The 6,236-nt window shown below is 35.9% G+C and overlaps 1 protein-coding gene across 9 annotated transcripts in view; it reads left to right on the top strand.

The window, feature by feature from the left end:
* LOC106874564 (uncharacterized) overlaps nucleotides 1–6,236 on the top strand; it is a 272,320-nt gene that overhangs the window by 217,836 nt on the left and 48,248 nt on the right. The gene's annotated exons all lie outside the window — the stretch shown is intronic.

The following is a 6,236-nucleotide window of genomic DNA, read 5'->3' as shown; positions in this document are numbered from 1 at the left end:
TATATATATATATATATATATATATATGACAGAAATATGGCGTTAGAGGCATAAAAGGTGAAAGCAGCCGGATAAAACAGATTTGGTTCGACAAAGTATTCAATATAATTGTTATTATGCTGCTTGGGAACTCGGAATTCCATTTAAATTCCAGTATTTTTTTTGTAGTTTGTTCTCATGTTCTCTCTCTCTCGTCCTTATGACAAAGAAATTACCATTATAAAAACACTACTATTAGTAGTAAAACATGAATTTTACTACACACGTATTCCTTAGTTGTGATTCTCTAAAGTTTAAAAATTGAAAGCCAGTTTGTTTTGGAATTAGTACCACACACACACACATACACACGTATATATATAAAAGATAACTATGTGTAAACATTAAGATAAATTAGATAAAGGCAAATGTTATATGACACTTGTCATGCCTAATGGCATGTTAAGACGAGAAAATAACTCTGGATAATGTTTTCTTCATTGTTACTAATAAAAATAACCAACGGGCTACACCCAGTCTTATAAATATGTGTATATATGTATGTTTGTTTACATATCAGTACCAATTAAAATGCATGTGTGTATTAAATATCTGTGCATGAGCGTGCTATAACTACATTTGGAGAACTATTAAAAAGGGAGTCGTTACTTCGACCCAGTTCCTACTCCCAGTTGGCTTTATTAAACTTGAGCGAAAGGATGAAGATACCTAGTAAATTCAGTGAGGCCTTACCAAATATTTTCATATACGTAGCTGTTTTTTTTTTTTCCTTCATTTCTATTATTGTTTAGACTAATGAGGCAGGGCAGCACCCATTGCTTTTTTCTGGATTTCTGAGACTAGTAGAGAAAGAAGGGAAGAAATCACAGCTCTTTTTGTTATCATAAAACTGGAGACCAAGCCCGAATGCTTGCGAGGCACTAAATGACCAGATGATCATATTAAACTGATGTAAGGTATAGTTCACTCAGCAAGATTCCGCACAGTTTCCGGTTACCTTGTTTCAGTCACACGGATTGGGTTCAACTGGCTCGCGTAGACATGCTTTCACACATGTTTGTATACTGCATTATATACATATATATGTGTGCGCTGGCGTGGCTGTGTGGTTGAAAGTTTGGTTCAAAACTATGTGGTTCTGGATTCAGTACTACTATGTGGATCCTTCTATTATCGCCTCGAGCCAACCAAATATAAAACAATAGTGATCAAATGATTTTGAACTTATGTGTGTCTGTTTGCCCCCTATCATTGCTTGACAACCGGTGCTGGTGTATTTACGTTCCTGTAATCTAGCGGTTCAGCAAGAGAGACTGATGGAAAATACTAAAAACCTGCATAGCCTCAACCAGATGACGGAAACAAGTTGATTGTAACTGGAATGAAGGGATTAATCACAGTTCATTTTTTTTTAATTGTTCTGAGTAACTCCTGTGTTAAATTCAATGTAACATAACTTAGTTTTTACCATGGCACAAAATACTAGACTTGTAGTCAGTGTCGTTTTAAGGGCACACTGAGCAGAGGCCCCATTTTGATCTATTTATGCTGTAGTTTGCTTGACCCAGTACATTGATTTGCCCAGGCGCCTATATTCTGCTACGGTGTCTCCGTAGTTTTTAGTGAACATAACTTTGCGTACTGAGTATGTAGATAGTATGGGTTTTTGACTTTGATCCTTATGTTCAATTACTGATCGATTTCTTCCTCCTTATTCGGATATGCCTGTAATAAAAAAATTATTATTGTATACCCAAGAGAAGCTAAACAAAATATCATTGAAGGCTTTGTTATAATTTTGACATAAAAGCTTTCTTTTTTATTGTTTTCCTTCTTAGCTGAGAATTCCTTGCTATCCTAAACCTTTTTGATTGTCTTTGAAGAAGTTTTGCTAAATTAACTAGACAATTTCCCGACAGTTTTAGAATGGTTTATTTGGATTACATTTCGATAAATTGCTGAGATAAAAGGAAATTGTTTATGTGAAGTTGCTTTGTGATGTCTTATAACTAAAAGATTCTCGTCATTCATTAATTCGAAAGATTGTAATATGAGAGAATTTCGTCTAGTTTATGAAGAAGACATTATGAAGCAAAATATGTAGAGAGAAATAAAGCAATTATATTAGAGAGAAAGTAAACATAGGAGAAAAAGAAAATGGGTGTATTTACAGGAATAGCTATGAAGATCATGTGTTTATGTTGTGAAGGTTGATGTATTATGTTTGTAGAATAAACGTAGAAGTTTGAAAAAGAGTGAGTACAAGAGAAACATGAATTTTAATAATATAAAAGAGAAATACAGAAGGCTTCACTCAATAATTTAATATTGGACAGTGGAAATATTTGACTTAGTATTAAGGTATTGTGTGTCTACCGGACTTAAGATATTTTGATGTGAAAGGGAGTGTCTGTGTTAGTAATTTCATTATAAAATGGCTGTGTTTAAACTTAAGAATTACCATGTGATAATTCATCATCATCACACACATATATATATATATATATATATATATATATATATATATATATATATATGTATTTAGATAGATAGATAGCTGTATCTTTCTTTTTTAATGTTTTGTCAGAATGAACAGCATGACTTTCCCTAAATTCAAGATTGGTACTCCTACACATGCACAAACGCACTTTTTCTGCAAAACTTCTGCTATCAGTGACGAGGCATGTCTTTTCTGATTTGTTTGAAGAATTGATTGCATGGCTGAATAAACAAAGATCTATATGTAAACACACACACACACACACACACACTATTTATTGAATGGCCTTTGCTTGAAACACAGGGAGACACACACACTCGCATGATGGCTTTCTGCTTGGTTTCCATTGACCAAATTCGAAATCTTGGACCACATGTATATGAAGTAAACTTCTTAATCACACAACTAATCTGCAGCTGTGTGTATATGTATGTGTCTGTATCTTTTAGTTGTTACTGACATTAGACTGCAACCATGCTGATGCACCACATTCAAGGGTTTAGTCTAACAAATTGAACCCCCCACCCCTTTACTAATTTCTTTTTTAAGTGTGGTACTTATTCTCTCAGTCATTTTTTTTTTTTTTTTGGCCAATCTGCTGAGTTATGGGGACTTAAACAAACCAATACCAATTGTCAAGAGGTAATGGGAGACAAATACAAAGACACACAGACAAATACTTATATTGGACTTGAAACTTTGTGGTTCCAAAGTTTACTTCTTAACCACACATGCGTATGTGTATGTGTCTATATATATGTTTGTGATGTGTATCTATGCATGTTTACAAGTATATGTAGTTTATATAAATATACACTTTTCCATTTATGGTTTCTTATTTATATCTATATATGGAGGTAGGTGTTAGTTTCATGATTGTTGGATAGTGAATTCGATTCTCAGGCCAAGTGGCACAGTTTATCCTTGAGCAAGATGCTTAATTTAACATTGCTTTAGTATATTCTGCTGAAAACAAATGCTAGTGGTAATTAAGATGAGGTTTACCTCCATACGCAAAACTAATGTTCTAGTCAGGATGTGAGCAGTGGGTGGTCATGCTCTCAGTTGTTTAAATGGCATGAACACTGGGATAAGCTCTGACTTACTAAATCTGCAAACCAGAGCTTATAAACATAAATCTTTCACTAGGAAATATGAATTTAAGTTGCAACCCTGGACTTCTGAGAATACAATATATACATTGGATGTATTGGGTCATTCTATAAATGTGTTTTGTTTCAATTGCATAAACTAAAAGTTGGAGGGGGACGGGATAAACTACCTGCATCAATTTGCTATAAAAACAGGTAGTAACTTTACCATGTCCTTATCCTTAGTGCAAGTTTTCAAGAGTGCAGTTTGATTTTAAGTCATTTTTTTAAAGCTATAATGGAAGTGACAAAGGAGCATATTTGGCATATTTTGCTTTATGAGTTCAATAAAGGCAACAACGCAAAGGAAAGTGTGAGGAATATTAATGCAGTATATGGGGTTAGGACATTAAGCGTAAGCCAGTGTCAACGGTGGTTCCAGAAATTCCAAGCTGGAAACTACAGCTTAGAAGACAAGCCTTGTCCTGGAAGATCTGTAGAGCTCAACAAGGATATCCTGCAAGGACATCCTGGTGGAACAAAATCCCATTGTAACTGTTGAGGATCTAGCAGAGAAGCTTGGATTTGGTAATTCAACTATTCATTGATGTGCATGCCATCAGAAAAGACAGCAAATTGGGTCAAGCGGTTCCTCATAAGCTTTCCAAGTCTAATAACGTGCAAAGAATGTGCGCTCATCTTTGCTGTCACATTTTACAAATGAACTTTGTTTGGACCGAATAGTACTGGTGACAAGAAATGGGTTCTCTATAAAAATGTCAAGTGCCAAAGACAGTGGGTAGGGAAAGGGGAAACACTGGCACCCCAGTCTAAAGAATGTCTTCACCTAAGTAATGTGTTACGTGAAATGTTTAGTCCAATTTGAAGTTTTAAACCCAAACCAAACAATAACAAAGGAGATCTGCTGCAAGCAGCTTGTGCAGCTTAAGTCAACGCTAGAAGAAAAACCACCAGTTTTGGTTTCAAGACTAAAGGTATTCTTCCATCAGGATAATGCTTGGCCACATACAGCAAAGATGACATTCGAAAGGCTTGAGCAGTTTGAATGGGAAATGATGCTCCATCCACCATATTTGCTAGACATTACCCCATCTGTTTATCATTTATTCTGCAGTTTTCAAAATCATTTGGACAGAAAAAAACACAAATTCTGTAGATGAGGTCAGAACAGTACTGGAGGTGTACTTTTCGTCATGGACAAGTGAATCTTGTAAAAGAGGCCTTGCAAGTCTATCAGATAGATGGAAGAGCATTGTTAAAAATGGAGAGTCTATTTTAGATTGAAAAGAATTTTATCTTAATTTTGAAAAATAAAAGAAGTAAAAAAAAATATTATTTATGGGATGACCCAATACATAAACATACAGGTGTAGCTGTTTGGTAAGAAACTTGCTTCTCAACCACATGGTTCCAAGTTCAATCCCATTGCATGGCACCTTGGGCAAGTGTCTTCAAACAATAGCCTTGGGCCAACCAAATCCTTATGAGTGGATTTGGTAGATGGAAACTGAAAAAAGCCCATTCTATATATGTATACATTTATGTGTGTGTCTGTGTTTGTGCCCCCACCATCACCCGACAACCGTTGTTGGTGTGTTTACGTCCCTGTAGCTTAGCAATTCAGCAAAAGAGCCCAGTAGAATAAGTACTAGGCTTACAAAGAATAAATCCTGGTATCAATTTCTTTGAATAAAATGCCCTTTAAGCAGTGCTCCAGCATGGCTAGAGTCAAATAACTGAAACAAGTAACCAAATATACACACTGATTGAATTTGCTGAATAATTTTAATGCCAGACAAATTCCTTGCTGCATCTGTTCTTGATCTTTACATTCTGAGATAAAATCCCACAAAATGTTTATTGAAATTTTTCATTATTGTCGCTTGCCTGATGATAAGCCATGTCTAGTATGATCTACTTTTTGAAAAAAGTTGCCCATGCATGTCTTGGGTATTCTGGGAGTGTCTGCTTGTAACCACATGGTCACCTACAAAAAACATAGATTGAAAGGCATTGTGCAGGCCAATGTGAAGTTATACTGGATTACAGATAACAGCTGTATTGTTATATCTAAATATAATTTATCATTGAAGTTGACTACTCTGTCATTACTTCAAATTTCCTTTTCCTATACTAGCATGGGTTACACAAATACATATTGCTGAAGCATTGCTTCACAGCCAGATACCCTTCCTATCACTATTCCTAACCTATTTTTCAATCAAGAGAGTTTTTCATTCGATATGTCTTTTAAAATACAGAACTAGCAGATGGTTTATTTACAAGGAAATGGCAAATATGAACTGTAGCTCATGCAATTTCAGAATCATCATCATCATCATCGTTTAACGTCCGCTTTCCATGCTAGCATGGGTTGGACGATTTGACTGAGGACTGGTGAAACCGGATGGCAACACCAGGCTCCAGTCTGATTTGGCAGAGTTTCTACAGCTGGATGCCCTTCCTAACGCCAACCACTCAGAGAGTGTAGTGGGTGCTTTTACGTGTCACCCGCACGAAAACGGCCACGCTCGAAATGGTGTCTTTTATGTGCCACCCGCACAAGCCAGTCCAGGGGCACTGGCAACGATCTCGCTCGAAAATCCTACAGGAGCCAGTCAGGC

The sequence above is a fragment of the Octopus bimaculoides genome, chromosome 1 (genome assembly GCF_001194135.2).
Source record: "Octopus bimaculoides isolate UCB-OBI-ISO-001 chromosome 1, ASM119413v2, whole genome shotgun sequence".
In the NCBI taxonomy this organism is placed as follows: Eukaryota; Metazoa; Mollusca; class Cephalopoda; order Octopoda; family Octopodidae; genus Octopus; species Octopus bimaculoides.
This window is presented reverse-complemented; position numbering and strand designations above follow the sequence as displayed.